The sequence below is a fragment of the Tupaia chinensis genome, unplaced genomic scaffold, assembly GCF_000334495.1.
Source record: "Tupaia chinensis unplaced genomic scaffold, TupChi_1.0 Scaffold000174_1, whole genome shotgun sequence".
Lineage (NCBI taxonomy): Eukaryota > Metazoa > Chordata > Mammalia > Scandentia > Tupaiidae > Tupaia > Tupaia belangeri.
The window spans coordinates 1,131,253-1,151,569 of NW_006159649.1; positions in this window are offsets into that span (position 1 = coordinate 1,131,253).

A 20,317-nucleotide genomic window follows, 5' to 3' on the forward strand; every position below is an offset into this window, starting at 1 on the left:
TTATGGTTCTTAAAATATCACTACACACAATAAAATCCTGTTGTACATGGTGCAGCAGCTCTAAGCCCACCCCCTAGAAACAGTGTTTGCAAAAGCTTCCAGTGTTATTTTCCATAATAAAGCCCACTAAGCCAACGGGTTGGCAGGACCCCTGGAAGCTACGAAAACAGCAACACATCTGTTCCCTAAGAGGCAAAATGCAGCATCTCAGTTGAGATGTTTATTCCCTTTGCCAGCAGCATGGTAAAAGAGAAAAACCTCAAGCCACTATTAAGTGAAACTTTTTTTCACAGGTTTGCTTTTCCGTATGGGAAGTGAAAACCTGGCAATGGTAAAGAAGGTGACCCCTTTCCTGTTAAGTCATGATATATAGAGCCTCATTTGCACAATGGCGAGATCCAAGTGTACTCTATATTGTCATTCCTGTTGGTGTATATGGTTTTAAGTCTGAATGCAAACCAAAGTCCACAGTAGGAAAGGACAATTAACAGGTTTACTAATTAGCTTGTTTAAACTATTATTTACAGAGAGAATTATTTGCTGAAGTTAAAGATTCAGACTTGATTTTTAGGGCTTATAAATAAATAAAATGGTTTTATATTTCGCAAGCAACCTTAAAACTCATAACTTTTTCTAATCAAAGAATAAAATTCAGCTAAGATTGTCATGGAATTATACCTCTTTTGAGATTGCTTAACCTAAAGAAGCAAATTAGTCTCTATAGAAAAAAGAAAGAAAGAAAGAAAGAAAGAAAGAAAGAAAGAAAGAAAGAAAGAAAGACAAACAAAGAAACTTGTTTAGAAAATTCTTACAGTTTTTAAATATCACCTCTCTACTGGAAAGTTTCAAATTTTCATTTTCTATTTTACTAAACTTCTGAGCACTAATACTCCAATTACACCTTCTTCTTAAGTACATAAATATCTTTATAGTTTATCAGAAACCAACAGGTTAATACCCAAGCATCTTCACTTTCAATCCCACACTAGCCCTTCTTTTCTTCTTCCTGCCCACATCGTTTATTTATTGTTGTTTTTATTAAACATTGCATGTCCATTTAACAATACTGTTCTTCCCCCGTCATTGAAGTAAAAAGACACACCATGTTTAAACTATTATTTACAGAGAGAATTATTTGCTGAAGTTAAAGATTCAGACTTGATTTTTAGGGCTTATAAATAAATAAAATGGTTTTATATTTCGCAAGCAACCTTAAAACTCATAACTTTTTCTAATCAAAGAATAAAATTCAGCTAAGATTGTCATGGAATTATACCTCTTTTGAGATTGCTTAACCTAAAGAAGCAAATTAGTCTCTATAGAAAAAAGAAAGAAAGAAAGAAAGAAAGAAAGAAAGAAAGAAAGAAAGAAAGAAAGAAAGAAAGAAAGAAAGACAAACAAAGAAACTTGTTTAGAAAATTCTTACAGTTTTTAAATATCACCTCTCTACTGGAAAGTTTCAAATTTTCATTTTCTATTTTACTAAACTTCTGAGCACTAATACTCCAATTACACCTTCTTCTTAAGTACATAAATATCTTTATAGTTTATCAGAAACCAACAGGTTAATACCCAAGCATCTTCACTTTCAATCCCACACTAGCCCTTCTTTTCTTCTTCCTGCCCACATCGTTTATTTATTGTTGTTTTTATTAAACATTGCATGTCCATTTAACAATACTGTTCTTCCCCCGTCATTGAAGTAAAAAGACACACCACTCTCCTACACCCCCAATCTGGTCAATGCTGTTCATCTCCATTACTACTGGGCCACACTGAAGCTTCTTTTTTTTTTCTACACACATAGAAAAATTCTATTGCTGTCCCCAGCCAGTCTCTCCCCTTTAAAATCCATTATGAACAACACTTAGGTTCCTGGTTCCCTACTTAAAACTCTACTATTTAACATGCAAAGAACAGTCTTTAATTTGTCACCACTGCTCAACTCTGCTAAGAATCTGCATGGATTGTTGACTAAACAGCAATGTGGAGAAATGTATTCTATTGCCTGGTAGGTACCAGGGACCATGCAAAGCATTAGAATATAATGTGAGCTAAACTGAAGGGGCCCTTGTCTTTGTGAGGCCGATAATCTGTCAGGAAGCTAATCTGTGTTTACATTGTCGCTCCACTAGTTCCTACCTGGGTGACTGAACACATGGCTTAACCTCTCTGTGTCTCAGTTGTCTTATCTATAAAATAATGACTTAGGAGAGGAGGGAAGTACTGAGCTTACTGAGTTGATGTGAGGATTAAAAGAGAGAATGTATGCTATATTTCTGGTCTAGGGTATTCATTGTGAAGTTACTCAGTAAAGGTAAACACTACGTTTTCCAGTCTCTCCAACTATCTGTGTATCAGAATTACCTCCCATAGTCTCCTATACTATCTAGCAGTTCTGACAAAAAGGACTATTCACATTCCCCAAAACAGAACCAGTAGCTCCCCATGCGTATGAATTCCCTATGTCCCCTTATTATTCCACTGAGAAAACTCATACTATTTTTCTCAAGGTATGGTTTCTTTTGATTACCAATCCTCCATGTATCATACTGCATACCACATTATGATGGTCATTGTCTTTGTAGGAGAGGTTTGTGCTATAAGGCACTTGTGCTCACTAGACAGACAGAGACAGAGAGACAGAAAACAAGAAATCATCCCCCTTCCCCAGAGGGGTATGGCCATGCCACAATCCCTTCTCCTCCATTCTCCTCTTGGGATCTTGGGCACACATGTACATGCACCCAGCGTGAGTTTTAAGCCACTGGGTCCGGGACTCGAACTGCAGTCAACTATAAGGGAGTCTAGCAACATAGTCATTATGCTAACTGCTGGTCCCATGATGGTCAATTTTATGATAGCCATTATTATTATTACCATATTTACAAACTCCATTCACCATGATCACCATCATTTATTAAAGCCTCACTACGACATAGGCCTTACAGTTACTAATCTGTATAAAGAAGTTATAGTATGAGGGGCCAAATGCTGGTACAATAGTAAAATGTAATGCCTTGCAAGAGAGATCCATATGGAAAACACAGTAATAAAATACAATGCCTTGCAAGAAAGATCCATATGGAAAATTATGGGTTTGCTTCTACAGCTCTTCCTGAGTATGCATAACCATGGTCCAGGGCTAGCTGAAGCTGAGGATTATGATGTCAAGACTTCCTTGGGATTTCTTTCAGTCTCTTTCTTTCGCTCTCTCTCTCTCTTGCTTATGGAAGAAAAAAATAATAGTTTTTGAAAATGTACAATGTTATTCTCACTTTACAGATGAGTAAACTGAAGTTCAGAGAGAGTTAAAGGTCTGTACTTAATTAGCTTAGGATCTCATACAATGTCAGCTGATAAGTAGTGAAATCAGGATCAAATTCACATCTGCTTGATTTCCAAACCCACCCACTTAGCCTCTGTTTATGGGTCTTGACATAGCCTACTATCCACTCATGAGCCTGTCTTGGCCAGCATATTGTAATATAAATTTATTAAAAGCATGAAATACTTTTGTTAATCTGTATTGTATTCCCAGTCCCTTATTCAAGACCTCGCAGATGATAAATGTTGAATACATTCTTATTGAATGAGGACATGTCTGAATGAAGAAATGAATTTAAGTTCATAGATTAGAAAAACCAGAGGGAGTATGAGGGAAAAAGGATCTATCAGGTTTTCTGCATGCATCATCCCTTCTAAGCAGCATAGGCAAAAGTGAAATGGAGAGAAAAAAGAGCTACAGACCATGATGAAGATGATTAAGGAGAGTACAGAGCAGCTGTCAAAGCAAATATCAAGCAACATTAATAACTTTATAGCTCACCATGGTGCTGTCTCAAATATTTCCAAGAAAACAGGATCCTTGCTGTTGCACACAGTAAGTGAGACTAATAATCAAGTGCGATTCAATTTTTTTCTTTTTCTTTATTTTTTGTTATTATTATTATTATTTTGCTGGATACCTTGAGCAGTAAATTTTTTAAAAAAATACAGGAACTAAAAGGACTCTTACTTATGAAAAAATATATGACTCAGAGGAAAATATTATTGAGTTCTTGGTATTTTAGTTTGGGGCATGTTGATAGTTGGCAGTGTTTGCCACCTATTATCTAAGTTGTTTAAATAGTCAGATAATATTCCCAAAGTTCTGATGCTTATCCAAGGAAAGCTGTTATGAGACTTACCAATGAAATACTTTAGCAATGCCCAAGAACTGATTGCACAAGGATTTCATGCTGTCCAATAGATTTGAAAGGCGACCTATGTTTATAGAAGTGAAAATTTGAGATTGAATTCTAAGTTTTGTTCTAAACATAAAATTATTTATTTAATATGCTTTGTATGTTTTTTAAGTGACTATGATTCTACACACGAATTTCTGGTGCATTGGTAACAAATTAGCTGCCTGATTTCTGGATTATGATGTCTGGTAAATCTGTTTGCTTTCTCATTTACACATTCATTCACTGAACGTAAGCTTTTGTGGGTTTGATTTTGTGACACCTATGGGGTTCCTATATGTATACAATAGGAGTATACAAAAGAAGTAGATTTGGTCTCTGTTCTCATTAAACTGGTATACAGTTTATGGGCATTAGGAATAAGAAAACAAATACTTTTAATAACAGTACCTTTAATAATATACTGACGTGGATACGTGATAAAAAAACAACTATTAAAATTATTCTTCTCCTTTTCCTCTACCTGTTTGATTTGGGAAAGAAAAGGTAAGAGAATAACATAGAAGACAGAAGAAAGGAAATAATGGGACACAATAAAAATGCTGAGCCAACTTAGAATACAATGAAAGGAATCATGGTACGAGAATGAACATAAGGGCCAGATGATGGGGCCATGGTAAAACACGATGCTCTGCAAGGCTGACCTCCATGGGAAGTTCAAGACATAGACCCCCTGAGTATGCTGGGCATGCACGGGCTGTGATCTCAGGCTGGCTGAGACAGTGGGTGGATCATAGCGCTTGGGACCCTGTCAGAGGTACTGTCTCTCTCTCTCCCCCTGTTACTCACTTTGCTGTTTCCACTTACACAAATTAATAAATAAACATTACAAAAAGACAAAAGTATCACTGGTCTGTGGCTCCTTTGAGTCTATAAATGGTAGAACAGAATTAAACAGCAGTATGTACACTTTTGATCTGCCAGGAATAATCTTGTTTGTTTTCTATTTTCCATGTACTTCAAATCTCAGTAAGACTAGCTTTAAAAGGAGAACAGCCAGGACCAGCAGATGGCATAATAGATTCCCATGTAGTCACCTATGGTTTGAGTCCTGGACCCAGCGGCTTAAAAGTCACCCCCGATGCATGTGCGTGTATGCCAAAAATCTCAAGAAAAGACTGGAGGAGAAAGGATTGCATCGTGTCCTTCTCCCCTGGGGCGTGATTTAACGCTTTTTGCTTCCCTGTCTTTCTGGCGAGCACACACACACCCTATAGCAAAAATCTCTGTCTAAAAATAAAATAAATAAAAAGAGAACAGCCCCCACTGGAAATTTATATCACAGAGTTTTGTAAGCCTATTAAAGTATTTACTTCATGAAGGTTCATATCTGGCTTACTGTGTTCAGCTCTGTTTTCCTTGGGTCTGGTACTGGTACAGAGTAGGTGCTCAGTAGATACTTATTGAATGGAAAAACAATGAGTTAATTAGCACTGTGTTTTATTTTCCAAAACATGATGTCTTTGTATAGCATTGCAAGAATCCTCTGCCCCCCACTTTACACACTGTGGAACATATACTTAAGTGTCTGATCAAAATATTTAGTACTGGATTTCTAGTGGCCCCAATCTCCTAAAACAGAACCAGGTATTCCTATCACTGTAAAGAAGCCCTGTCAAGTTTTTATCTAATGTTTTGACATGGGAGAGTTCTATATTATTTTTATGTATACTCCACATGCTGACCTGACTTTGAGTATACTACATGGAACCCCTTTGTTGATTCTCTTCCTCATTACAAGATTGAATTTATAATGCTCAAATTTACAATGAAAATGATAAGTTTATAAAAAGTAGATTAACAACATATTCAGAGAGAAAGACCTGGTTTGAATCACAACTCAACTCACAATCAAAATCATGTTAAAATAAGCAATTACCTTAAAAATAGAGAAAGCAAATTGTATCTTTTTTTTTTTAATTTTCTATAGAGTGGTTGTACTTGCTAGGGGCTATTACTTAGAGAGTTTCTAAGATTGTCAAGAAGGAAATTATAGATAGTCCATAGAAAAATGAAATTCTCGGGGCCAGCAGGTAACATGGAGTGTAAGACTCTGAGTCCCACATGGCCCACAGGTGGTTTGACTCCTGGACCCAGTGGCTTGAAAATCACACAGGGTGAATATGCACGGGTGCCCTAAATCCTGAGGGGAAACTGGAAGATAAGGGATTTGGATATAGCCATGTCCCCAGTGAGTGATTTCTCATGTTCTCTCTCTCTATCTCTGTCTCTGTCTGGTAGTTAAAATGCTAATCTCTAAATTTCTTTTTTCTTTTTTTGAAATTTATTTCAAATTTTATTTATTTATTCTTTTAATTTATCCAGAGGGACAGAGAAGGGGTGGTGAGAAAACAAGCTGCCAGGACTGAGACAGGAACCATGGTCAGCCACGTGGGAGTCCAGTGCCCTTAACTACTCTCCCACCTGCTGACCCCTCTAAATTCTTAATCAAGGGTCAATTCAAACTAGTTCCATATGCTCTATTTTTTCACTTTACTTTTGTTTTATTGTCTTTAAAAAAATACATAATTAAAACATTTGGAAATTCCACGTTTAGCTTCTAAAGCAAAAATGAAGTAAACATGCCCACTGTTTTAAGACCAAAAAGATGTGAAGAAAGTGTCCATTACTTGCTTAAACTGAAACAAGAGAATGAAAATGTACCAATTACGTTTTGTATTTTGGCAAGAATAGAAAGAATGTTGCACATTTGCTATTTAGCTTTGGAACAGACAAAATAATAGACCATAAAAGATAAATAATTTATTTGCTTGGGAGAAACTATTCTTGAATATACTGCTTATCTAAATAATACATTTATGGTATACATTAGGTAAAATAAATCAATTGCAAAGAAGATAGAATTTGGAAAGTGTATCAGTTTTAATCTGTTGTGTTTTCAACAACACAAACACCTTACCCAGGTAATGTGTAAGAATAGAGGTTTCATTAGCTCATAGTTTTGGAGGTCTAAGTTCAAGAAGCCATCTATCTGGAAAGGATCTCTTTTCTGGTGGGCAACAGGGGAAAGGGTATCACATGGCAAGACAGAACAGGGCCAACAGTGAGGTTTGAGTCAAGTACCTGGTGGCTTAAAAATCACACAAGTGTGTGTGGGTATGTTAAAAATCCCAAGAGGAGAATGAAGAAAAAGGGATTGTGGTGTGGACATCCCTCCTGGGGGGTTAATTCTCATTCTCCCTCTCTTTCTCTCTCTGGCAATTATATGCAACCTGTAACAAAACTTTCAAAAAAAAATGGGGGCAGGGTAATGTCTGTTTCTGTCTCTGACTTCTCACTCTGTCTATTCTATCCCTCCTTCCCTCATAAATCTACCAGCAGTCCTTCAGGTGGCCCCACCCTAATGATCTTAATCTTAACTATCTCTCAAAGGTCCCATCTTCTAATCTCATAGTTGGATAAAGTTTTGGAGACCAGCAGATATCATAATGGTTACATTGCTAGACTCCCACATAGTTCAAGTCTTGGACCCAGCAGCTTGAAACATGCCAGGTATGTGTTCTTGCATGCCCAAAATCCTGAGAGGAAAATAGGGGAGAAGGGATTACAACATGGCCATTCCCCCAGGGAGTGATTTCTCACTTTCTGTCTCTCTCTGTCTCTCCAGTGATTACGCACATCCTATAGCAAAAATCTCTTTCGGGGGGGAAAAAAAAGGCATAGTGGATGAAGTTTTCATCCTCTTAATTCCTTTGTGATGACTCACCAGATATAAATACATGAATTTGAGGGGGACACATTCAATATAGCAATAGCTTATAGAGTTTAATGAGATTTTTCTAAAAAGATTTTATGCGCAGACTTGAGAAAATGTAGATACAATAATGTCATGTAGCATGTCTCTAATTGAAAAGATGATGTCAGCTCAGAAGAGCCAGAATACTTCTTTAGCCAGAATGTAACAACAATTTGGGTGGTATATAGACTGGTATTTTTCTTTTTTTTTTGGAGAGATTTTCACTGTAGGGCGCGTGCGCTTGCCAGACAGACAGAGAGAGACATAGAGACAGAAAGCGAGAAATCACCCCCAAGGGGGGATGGTCATGCCGCAATCCCTTCTCCTCCATTCTCCTCTCGGGCTCTTGGGCATGCACGCACACGCGCCCGGCGTGAGTTTTAAGCCACCGGGTCCGGGACATGAACTGCGGTCGACTACGTGGGAGTCCAGCGACATAGCCATTACGCTAACTGCTGGTTCCCTAGACTGATATTTTTAAAAAGCTTTTCTTTCCTTCAACCTCCTTGATATTAATGAGAACTTTCTTGCTATTGTCATTAGTAACTGAAAAGATTAGTGCTCTCTTTTCCTTAGCTCTTCCTCTTAAAATAACAAAAGACATATTAACTTTTGGGGATCATATTTGATTTACCTCTTACCAAATACCAATTTTGGAGATTAATTTTTTTAAATCAATTAAAACTGCATGAAAATCCTATTCCTTCTGTTCTTGTGGTGAGGGATGCCTAAAGCCACAGGATATGGGTATTATTAGATATGCTTTTCTAAGGAGGAAATAGTAAGACAAAAATGGCCTGCCTGAAGTTACAGTTTATAGATTGGAAAAAGGCACAGACAATTAAAAGATGGAGCTACTTAGGGCAAATTACATGCAATCAAGCTGCAGCTAAATGAGCTTCTTGATGAGGAAGCCAAATTTATGTTGTTTCAAACCGGGGAGAAACATTAAAGAAATTGAAAGGTGAGCAAAATGTTAGTACAATTGGATCCAGATAGGTTGATAAGAGAAGGTACAGGGGCAATTAAAGTGATGCTTTTTTGAAATACACACACACAGGTGCATACATGTGCACACACACACCCCCACATACAAACACAAGCATACACAAAATAGCCCAAAATAGAAGACTGCCTGATTATATACACCTTTAGCCTTGATGTACGTTATATGTGGATGCCCCATTTCATCTCAGAAGCACCGTGGCTTTAAGAAGCTCAATCACAGAATATAATAATTTTCTTCTTAAATTTCTAATTTACTATAGACCTTTTATTTGAAAATGAGGTATTGTTTAAACAACTGTGTTTTCACTTTTTTCTCTCCACTCTGAATTATCCCTTGGCAACTCTTTCAGTTGATTTTGAAAGGATATATTCGATAATGAATTCAGAACTTACATAAAGCCCAAAAGTCATGTGAAAACTTCAAATGTGAAATATCACTTTTCTTTCTTTGTTATTCAATATACTTTTTTGCATTGAGAGCTGTATGCATCAATTTTCCTGAAAGCAGAGTATTGTCTACATATATCAGACTGAATGGAATGATTTTGAGGACTCTGTAATTTTGAAAAGGCATCAGGCTAGGCTATCCTTCATCCCATTTCTGTTGCATTGGAATGTTAGGCATAAGAAGACAGACAAAAAGAAGATATAATACAGATTCTTACTGGCAGTTAGCACGTTCAAGTGTATATTGAAAGAAAGAATGTTCTCCTGACATTTTCCCTTATCTTGAGTCTCTTATCCTTTCATGCATTAAGTTTTGCATGAACAGAATCTGAAAAAAAAAAATTTAACAGCCTTGGCTGAAAAAGACAAAAAAATATATATCTTTCTCCTTCAAATGACCCCTTTAAGAAGCAAAAACTCCAAAATTCAAGAATTGAAAAGGGCAATACATACCCACATTTAGAGCAACAAATAAGAATGTGATTCTGATGCTAACATAGTTATCTTGTTTTTGAAATGATACATTAGCAGCATTGGCCTGGCCAGGGCTGCCCTTGAGAACCTGTCCAGGAAAATGCCCAATTGCCCAGAGTAATAGTTAAAGGATTCCTTCTTCACCTGCTATTCTCCAGATATGTCTTCTACATAGCAAGAAGTAAATAGAAAATACTGCATAGAGTACTGAAGGAAACAACTAGACCTGTGTATCTTTTTTTAATTTGTTTTAATTCAGTGAATTATACATTTTAAATAGCGTATTTAAAACACTTATTAAAGGTGTCTTATAGCATTGACCATTGGTCATTTTTCAATGCTCTATTTAAAACACTTATTAAAGGTGCATCAATACACTAAACAGTAGTCAAGGGGACCTTCAGAAACTGAGGTAACACAATCTAAAACGGATAAGGTTTTCAATTTCCCCCTAAATTGGGCTGGTTAGCAGAGTTTTCTGGGAAAAGGAGTATATGTACAAAGAATAAAGTTCATTAACTATTCTAGGAATGTTTACCTGGATGCCCAAAATTGGACTTAAGAGTGACTTTTGCCTAAATGATATCTTCTAATGCAAGTCTAATGAGGCAAATCTACTTTTAAAGATTAGTGGGAAGTGCCTGACCAGATGTCCCTCAAGTTAAGGCAGATAGACAAGCAACAAAAAAAGTCCTAGTAAAATAAAAGAACTAGAAGTCAGATGACCTCTATTCTGAGTACCATTGTTGTCTAGCAATGAAATTCTTTACAGATCAATCTACTTTTCTAAATGAAAGACTGTCTTATAGGTATGGAGATACTAGCAAAGAGCCCTTCCCTTACTCTTTTTCTTCTCTCTCTTCTGCCATTCCAGTGACTAAGTGCAGGACCATGTCTAGCTCCAAGAAGTGGATTAACAAAAGTCACTTCTAGAAGACCGTCATTTCTGCAAAATGAAAGTGCTGACCTAAGAAATCACTCAAATTCTTAAATCTATATTACTCAGAAAAATAATTCTATAACCAGTTTGTTTCTTCCTGGACAACTTGTTTATTAGAGGGGGAGAAACATAAATAGTGAAAATCTTTGTCTTTTTGGTACAGAACTGGAGGGTATATCTCCCTTAGGAGTAGTCGGTTCAGTGGCTAGCACCTGGGGTTCTGAGTTAAAGGCTGTAGACAAGATAGCCTTGTAGCACTTCATAAATTATATATGTGCCCTATCCCATTAAAGCCATTAGAAGTTATGGTAAATTACTTATTTCATTCAGGATGGCATTACAGTATGTCAAAATATATCAGTTCTTTTCCCTTCAATGTGCTGCTGTAAGATGTTTCTTCAAGGAAACAACCATGTCATTTAACTCGTGTCTCCCATAGTACCCAATTTAACTCCCATCACAGCTTAGAAAATGTCTGGAATGAGACCTTCGCTGCTCTTAACTCACTACTGTCTTCCTTGGCTTGAATTCTAGTTATGCAAGCTTCTTTTTTTTTCTTTTCACTGTTTTTTTTCTTTTAGTTTCTCCAATTTGTGGCCTCCACCACAGAGCATGCTATTTACTATATTTTTCTCCAGGTTAAAAAAACCTTTATTTTTTAAAAGTCAATGTATGCATTATAGGAAACTGAAAAACACAAGAACAAAGTCATTCACAAGAAACAGCTTGCAGTTTGATATATATCTTTTTTTGACCCTGTTCTATACGTAATAGGCAACTTTATGTGATTGTGATCATACACTATAGTAAATAGTATGCTCTTTCACACACTATGAATATTTATCAATTCAAAGTCCCAAAGTTTTATTTTGATAACCAAGAATACACTATACCAACTCAGTCTGCTAAAAATTTTTAAAAAGTAATTCTTTCTTATGGACAAAATTTTTATAGAAAACAAAAATGACAACAGATAAAAGTAACAGCAGTTACAACTAAAATATTCCACTCCCTTAATGCTTACTTTAAAATAAAATATAGAAGAACAGAGTGTTCATTAGTATAATGTTTGTAAAAGAATTCATTTTTAGCTCTATGCTATTAAAATATTAGCAAGATGTTTCCATTTAAATACACAATGCATTCCAACAGTATAGCCAAAATAAATGGGCATATATCGCATTCCCACAGTATAGCCAAAATAAATGGGCATATATCTGTGGTTATTATCAGAATGTAAATACAAACACACCTCCATACATTTCTCCCTTCTACTTCTGCCCTCCTGCTGCCAGTGTAATTAACAGGTCTTGTTATATACTGCCCTGAGGTGATTTCATAATTCTATGTCCAAGATGTATCTCTCTATCAGTTATAATAAAGATATATACAAACTGGCTGATTCACTAGCTCTACTTTTTCACATGCATTGTCATTTCAGTACATCTATAAAGCTTAGATGTTAGAAAATAATGCTTGTCCACAATAAACAGACACTTTAGCAAAAGTGCACATATAGACCTATGGTTATAGTCTAAGACCATCTTATAGGTATGCAGATACTAGCAAAGAGCCCTTCCCCTTACTCTTTCTCTTCTCTCTCTTCTATCACTCCAGTGACTAAGTACAGGACTATGTCTAGCTCCATGAAACGGATTAACAAAAGTCACTTCTAGAAGAATGTCTTTCCTAATAAATGAACAAAAGAACATTGTAGGCCCAACTGCAGCATGTATGTTGAAGTTGCATGGGAGGTCTGGGTTTGATTCATAGCCTACCCTAAAAAAGCTATTTACTGCACTTTGAATGCTGTACTATTCTTTCAATCCCTACTCCCAATTCCGATATATATACCTCCTCTGGCAAATTCCTACTCGTCCTTCAGGGATACTTATCTATCTCTTAGATCATGTTGAGTAAGATCTCAATATTTCTCCTTTATAGTAAATAATTCAGCTTGAATGTTTTACCTAATTGATTATTATATCACTTACCCATTGCTGTGTATCAAGTCATTCCAGGTTCAATGATTTTAAAGAAAGAAACAATTGAAAAGCACATTACTGTTCACATATGTATGATGGACAGGTATTTAACTGATCTCTCTCAGAAGAAATGAAGCTGGAAGTACAGAAAAGTTTTCATTTACTAATATATTTCTAGAAGTTGGTGCTAATTGATGATCTCTCATTATTCAGTATCTTAGACAGTCTCTGTTATATTGTGGCCATCCCAGAACAGTATTAACACTGGCATGAACAGAAACTGAAATGAGTAGAAGACCCAGAATCCAGAATTCACTCACTAAACTGCTTTCTCATCTTATTAGTCAAAGCAAATTTAAAAGCTGGCCTCGGTTCAGATGGACTTACAGACTTTACTTTTTGTTGGAAGGAGCAGAGATAACATATCACTCAAGGGCAGAAAAATAAGGAGGCAAGGTTCACTGGGGGCTATATTATAACTCCTTACCACATTATGAAAACTTATTGTTTTAATTTTTAAATTCATCTCTAGAATATATGTGTGTATGAACAGGAATCATGCAATTCTTAAACACTAGAATATACAGTGTGTATGAACAGGAATCATGCAATTCTTATTTCTGCCTATTGACAGCATTTAACATATTCTATGAAGTTGCTGGTAAATTCATCACGTATTTTTGTTTTTCTATGTGAAAATGCATCATGATGTTCCTGACAACCCAATACATGTGTTTTTGGTGTCAGTAAATATTTGTTGAACAAATAACTAAATGGGTGAATGAATTAATGGATAAATTAGTCAGCTATATCAACAAGCTCGGCATGTGTGGTGTGGTTGGTACCATACCAGACTATGCAGCTGAAGTCACACACTGTGGCAGGTCCAGGCGCTGACCCAGGAGGCCTGAAGGCAGGCTGAGAATGTGTGTGTGCCCAAGGAGTCTGGCAGGCTGGAGGACTGGAGAAAGGGGATTATGGTATGATTGAACACCACGGAAGGTGCTTCTCTCTATTTCTTTCTCTTTAGCATGCAGATGGGAGCAATCATCAATAGAAAAAAATAACAAATGTATTTCATAATCTTCTACCCATCTATACAAAGAGAGATATACTTCTTCCTTGACCATATGAAAAATTAGAAACCATATAACAAAAGATATCCGAGTTTGTTTAAATTTTATTCAATGATTACACTGGGCATGGGTTTAAAATATTCTATCAGTTTTCTATTGCTGCTATAACAAAAAGTCACAAACAGAAAATTAATGCAACAGAAATGTGGTAACTCATAGTTTGATCCGTCAGAATTCTGCCGTGGTTTAACTTGATTTTCTGTTCAGGTTCTCACAAGCCAGATATAAGCTGACTGGTCACTTATCTCTATGACCTGATGAAGAATTCACTTCTAGGTGGAATGAGGTTATTGGTACAATAGAATCCTATTCTTTGTAGACATACAAATAGGGTTGTACTATTTTGCTCACTGGTTGGTGGCCAGGCGAGGCTGGTGACTTGTAGCTTTTAAATTGTCCACATTTTTCTCACATGTCCTTCTTTATCTTCATGCCAGTGGCAATCCATCAAGCTCCTCTCATGCTCAAATCTCTTTGATATATTTTCTGTCCTCAACAAGTTGAATGGTTTGATTTTTAAGGATTTATGTCATTATATCGGGTCTGCCTGTATAATTCAGGCTAACCTCAGTATCTTAAAGTTATTTGATTATTAACCTTAATTACTTCTGCAAAGTCATGTTTGCCATGTAATATATTCACAGCTGTGACACCAGGGAGCAAAACTCAGTGGGGCAGGATAAAATTCTGCCTACTGTTGATACTCAACAATGATATAACTCATGCTTTAGGAGACAAGGAGATTGCCTTAAGTCTTAAGTATATGACAATGACAGGCCTGGCTTAGCAACTGCACTCTGTAATTCTTTTCTGTTTTTTCCTTATTTGTTTCTTTTAAGTGCCAGAGGGTGTGTGGCCTCACCAGAGGAGTGGAGGAGAGCAAGTTCCCACCAGTGGGATCCAGTCATATCCCAGTCCTTTCTCTTCCATTTCTCCTGTCACATGTGCAAGGTGTGTTTTTCAAGCTGCCAGGGTCAGAATTTGAACCAAACCCTGGTGGGCCCTGTGAGATCTGGCTTCCTTAACTTCTAGGCTATGGGGCTGTTCAGTACTCATTAATTTATTTGTTAGGCAATTGTGGCCTATTCACTTTACCTTTATAAATCTCGGTTTTATTTTCCAAATTAAACATTATAGATACCGATATCTATCATATTAAGTTGTATGTGTGTGGGTTTTTTGAGAGATTTTTGCCATAGGGCATGTGCGCTCACTGGAGAGACAGAGAGAGACAGAGAGACAGAAAGTGAGAAATCCCCCCCTAGATGGGATGCCATACCCCAATCCCTTCTCTCCATTCTCCTCTCAGGATCTTGGGGACACATGCACATGCACCCAGCATGAGTTTTAAGCCACTAGGTCTGGGACTTGAACTGTAGTCAACTATGTGAGAATCCAGCAGCATAACCATTGTGCCATCTGCTGGTCCTTCATATTGTTTTTAATACTAATGTATATGGGATGAATAATGCATATGCATTTATATATGTATCAGCAAAAAAGTATAAATGTTGCATATCAAAAAGCTATAAAAGGGATTGAAAGGAGAGAATAAAATCTAAAGATGTTGAAAGAGTACATTCAAGTTCTTAGTTTACTTGTTCAAAAATATTGAGTACTTTATTTCTACGAAAATAACCCAATATCCAACACTTAACTCTCAAAAATCTACCTTTCCAAGGTGTACAAAACATGCCAAGGATAAAAGTAAAATTTAGGAAAAAGGTAATTTTAGAGTTTACCATGTCTTTTTTTCTTTCCATAATCCACTAATACCAACTGCCATCTCAAATTTCTGCTATAATCTAACCCACTTATTGATCTCATGATCTCTACAAAGATTTATGACTTTGAATGAATTTAAACATTCTTTTTTTTTTTTTAGAGGTTTTTGCTATAGGGTACATGCACTCACGAGAAAGACAGAGACAGAGAGATAGAAAGCGAGATATCACCCCCAAGGGGGAATGGCCATGCTGCAATCCTTTCTCCTCCATTCTCCTCTCAGGATCTTGGGCATACACGCACATGTGCCCAGCATGAGTTTAAGCCACCAGGTCCAGGACTTGAACCGTGGTCAGCTACATAGGAGTTAACCATTACCCTAACTGCTGGTCCCAATTTAAACATTACTTCTGACAAGCATACTTGCATTCTATAACATTCTATTGACAATTTCATTCAATTATTATGTACAGAGTACCTACAACATGCTGGGTACAAGTTTAGTCAGTGTTGGTAAAAATAAAGGGCTTAACACATTCATATTAAGGAAGATGGAAATAAGCAAATGACATGTAACTTACGAGTCATAATAAAGATCAAACAGAGCACAGAGAGTGGAAGGGAATGCTATAATATGTTATAGAGAGTGAGCAAAGAGGGACTCTGTGGTTGTAATGGCTGAGCACAGCTGAGCACAGACTTGGAAAAGGTGAAAAGACACATCACTTAAATATTTGGGGAAAAAACCATTTCTGACCCATGGAACAATAAGTGTAAGGCCTTAGGACAGAAATATTCTTGAATTGTGCAGAAAAACTAGCAAAAGACAGTAACTTTGAACAGGTAGAAAAGAAAGTAGTAAAAGATGAAATTAAAGAGATAATCAAGGACAGTTTTATATAGGACCATGCAGGCTGTGGCCAAGACTTTGGGTTTTCTGCTTAGTATCAGAAAAGACCACTGAAAGTATTTGAGCTGTAGAGTAATATGATCTAACCTGTGGTTTGAAAGGATTTTTCCTTGATACTGAGTAGAGAATATATTGGCAAGAGTAAAGATGGTTTTGAATAAGGTAGTAGCAGTGGTTGGATTTGGGATGTATTTTATGTTAAAGTAATACTTAAATAAATCAACTGGTCTCATTGAAGTCCAAACTTAATATATTTGGCCTGAGAAGGAAGGTGACTGATGATGTCCTCTCATGAAATGGGATCATAAATTTGAGGGGAAAAAAAAAAAAAAACTAACAGTCTGTTCTGGTCATACAAAAGACAGAACACCATGTGGGATGTTGAAGTGAAAATGTCCATAAGTACACAGAAACAGAGTCTAGACTACAAAGAACAGATTTGGAACTGGAAATTAAAAAAATTGAAGTTATTGATATATGTAAAGTACTCACAATCATAAGAACCAGTGCAATACCCTAGGGAGTAGTAAAGTTGAGGAGATAAAACTTCAGGATAAATTGTAAGGGAGCCTAAATTTGGAAAAGTGTGAAAAGGAGGAAGAGCCAGAAAATAAGCCTAAGGAAGTAGAGATCAAGAATTTTATGTACCACTTAAGATATACCAAGTGTCCACACTCTATGACTGAAACTAATTGACTAACGGGTATAGAAACACAGTATATAGAAGTAAATACCAGGTATAGTGTGTGTGAAAGAGGAGGGTCTGAGGAAGGACATTTGGGGGAGGGACGGGGAGGCAAAGCATTAATGGCACAAAGAGGTGTGGTATTATCTGTTGAAGATATTTTGTAGTTTTATCAACTGTACTAGGGAGAAATGTTCACCTGTTGAAATATCCACTTTGTGAGACAAATAATAATGTGATTGAATGTATAAAAGAACATGAAATGAAGACAATTAATGAATGAATTAATTAATTAATTTTTAAAAAAGAAAACAGATCAAACACAAGCAGGATAATAGGCTTAATGAATTAATTAATTAATTAATTTTTTAAAAAGAAAACAGATCAAACACAAGAAGGATAATAGGCCTTGGTGGCTAAGTAGAAGTAAACATTAAAAGAGACAAAAGTGACTGACAAAGTGGGCTGAAAGGCTATTTAAAGATTGAGTCAGCTGAAAATGGAAACTTTTCTTAGAAAGCATTCAACTTATTTTCAATTACTTTCAGATAACAGGATTATTTCACCACAGGCGGAATACTGTAGCGATCTGTTATTCAAGTGTTGCCATCATTAGATACAGCTTTCTCAGATACTCAAGCCACAGATGATCAAACCACATCCAATAAATGGGAAGAATGGATGGGGCACCCAAGCAACTCAGGGCAGAATCTGCCAGAGAAGATCGAAGGACACCTCTCCTGGCTATACCCACCTGGAATTCTTTCATTAAAAAAAAAAAAAAAAAAGGACAGTATTTACATCTAGTCAATAGGTCTTTTCACCCCATCATTTTATTATGTGCCTGGGTCATCTAAGAATTTTTCTTTGCATTTTTAGGCCAGCAAAATCTTCATTATTAGAAGAGATAATTGGAATGTGTTTTAAAGAATGCTTTTCAATTGCATTTCACAATAAGTTGATAATGTGAAAAAGAAATCTCAGTTTTTCATTAACTTGTCAGAGTATATGAGCTACACTTAAATTCTTAAGAAAAAAAAGAAAAGGTATTTAAAACACGTCCATGAACTAGCTGACGTGTAAGATTTGACCAATCCATCGGATAATTTCATGAGTCAGTATCTGCCTTAGGTGTTCAGTTGCACCTACCTAGTCCTCAAGTTTACAGAGTTGCTTGAAATGCCTAATTCACATGCTATCAGCGCCAACATTCAGTTCACAAGGTCAGCATGCGCCTTATATGGACAATGAACAAAAAAACTGGCTTTTGTAATGCACATTTTTATTGTTGCTGATGTAATTTCTTAAGTGCATGCCTAATGCATTATTTTGGAATAAGATATGCTGTCGTCCTTCATTATTTCAGCTACTCTGGGACCTTTGCACCTTGCACTCTTAGAGAGTATTTATCTAAAACAATGAGGTGATCAACAGGGGAACCAGGAAACTTTGTGTGTCTTATACTAATGAGGAGAGTTCATAGCTTTTTTCACTGATCTCCTAAAATCCAGGTCTATAGTCATTACATTCATGGAAGAAATACAATACTTTAATGCAATATCATCAAATACCTGAGACGGCATTATATTTAATATGGTGTGTGGTCATTAACAGTAAACTGCACACAGCACCATCATTCATTCTCAGTACATTTTACTCTGATAAAATTAACTTGCCACCTCAGTCAAATGGCAAAATCGTATATATGTTTTGGGAGGTGGGGGGCTAGAGCAGGTAAAATACTGATTAGAGGATCCAGCAGGTAGCATAGTGATTAAGGCACTGGACCCTACATGGTGCCCACATTTTGTGTCCCAGACCTGGTGGCTTGAAACTCGTGTCGGGCATGTGTGCCTGCATGCTCAAAATCCAGAGGAAAAGATGGAGGAGAGGGGATTGTGGTGTGGTCATCCTCCCAGGGTAGGGGGGATTTCTCATTTCTGTCGCTCTGCTTCTCTTTGTCTCTCCAGAAAGAACACACGTCCTATAACAAAATTTTTTCAAAAAACAGAAATGTATTTGTTTGAGAAAAAAATCATTTTAATGTAAACAATTACCACTTGATTTGATTTATTACATATTCAGTATATTTTTTAAGGAAAACAAGCATACTATTTTTCTTCTTTAAAGGGAGTTATATAATTCCTGGGAAAGCTGTCTTGCTTTGAAAATGAAAGAGAGGGTAAAAATAGGCAATAAAATGTATTGTGAAAACAAAGGAGCAGGAAGTAAAGAAAAGAAAAGAGAGTATTAAAGATATCTTAGTACTAAAAAGGTATTTTTAAATAACATAAAGAAAATATAATAAAGCAGTCATTGCATTAATATATAGTTCAAGAATAAAAAGTTGTATTTTAAGTTTTCTTACGAAAGTGGACTTTCAGGGCCAGCAGGTGGTATGGTAGCTAAGGCACTAAACTCCCACATGGCCAACTGTGGTTTCAGTCCCAAACCTTGTGGCTAGCATTCTCACTTTCCATCTCTCTCTCTCTCTCTCTCCCTCTCTCTTTCTAAGGGCGAATTGAAAAAAAAAAATAATAATGACAAATAAAGAAAATAATTCTTAAGGAAAAAAGTGGTCTTCCTTAAAACATAAGGGTAGAAGCCGAATATATACATTGTGTTCTTTCTACCTGTATTTATTTATTTATTTATTTTTCTTCTTTTTTTGAGAGAGAGTTTTGCTATAGGATGCATGCGCTCGCCAGAAAGACAGAGAGAGACAGAGAGACAGAAAGCGAAAAATCATCCCCCAGAGGGGATGGCCACGCTGCAATCCCTTCTCCTCTCGGGATCTTGGGCAGGCAGGCACACGCGCCCCGCGTGTGTTTAAGCCACCGGGTCTGGGACTTGAACCGTGATTGACTACATGGGAGTCCAGCAACATAGCCATTACACTAACTGCTGGTTCCAACCTGTATTTATTTTGTTACAAATAGCTCTGAGAAGAGAATGGTAAAGTCCCCTCTCTTAGGTTGTTCTTCAATGTTTTCATTGATTTCT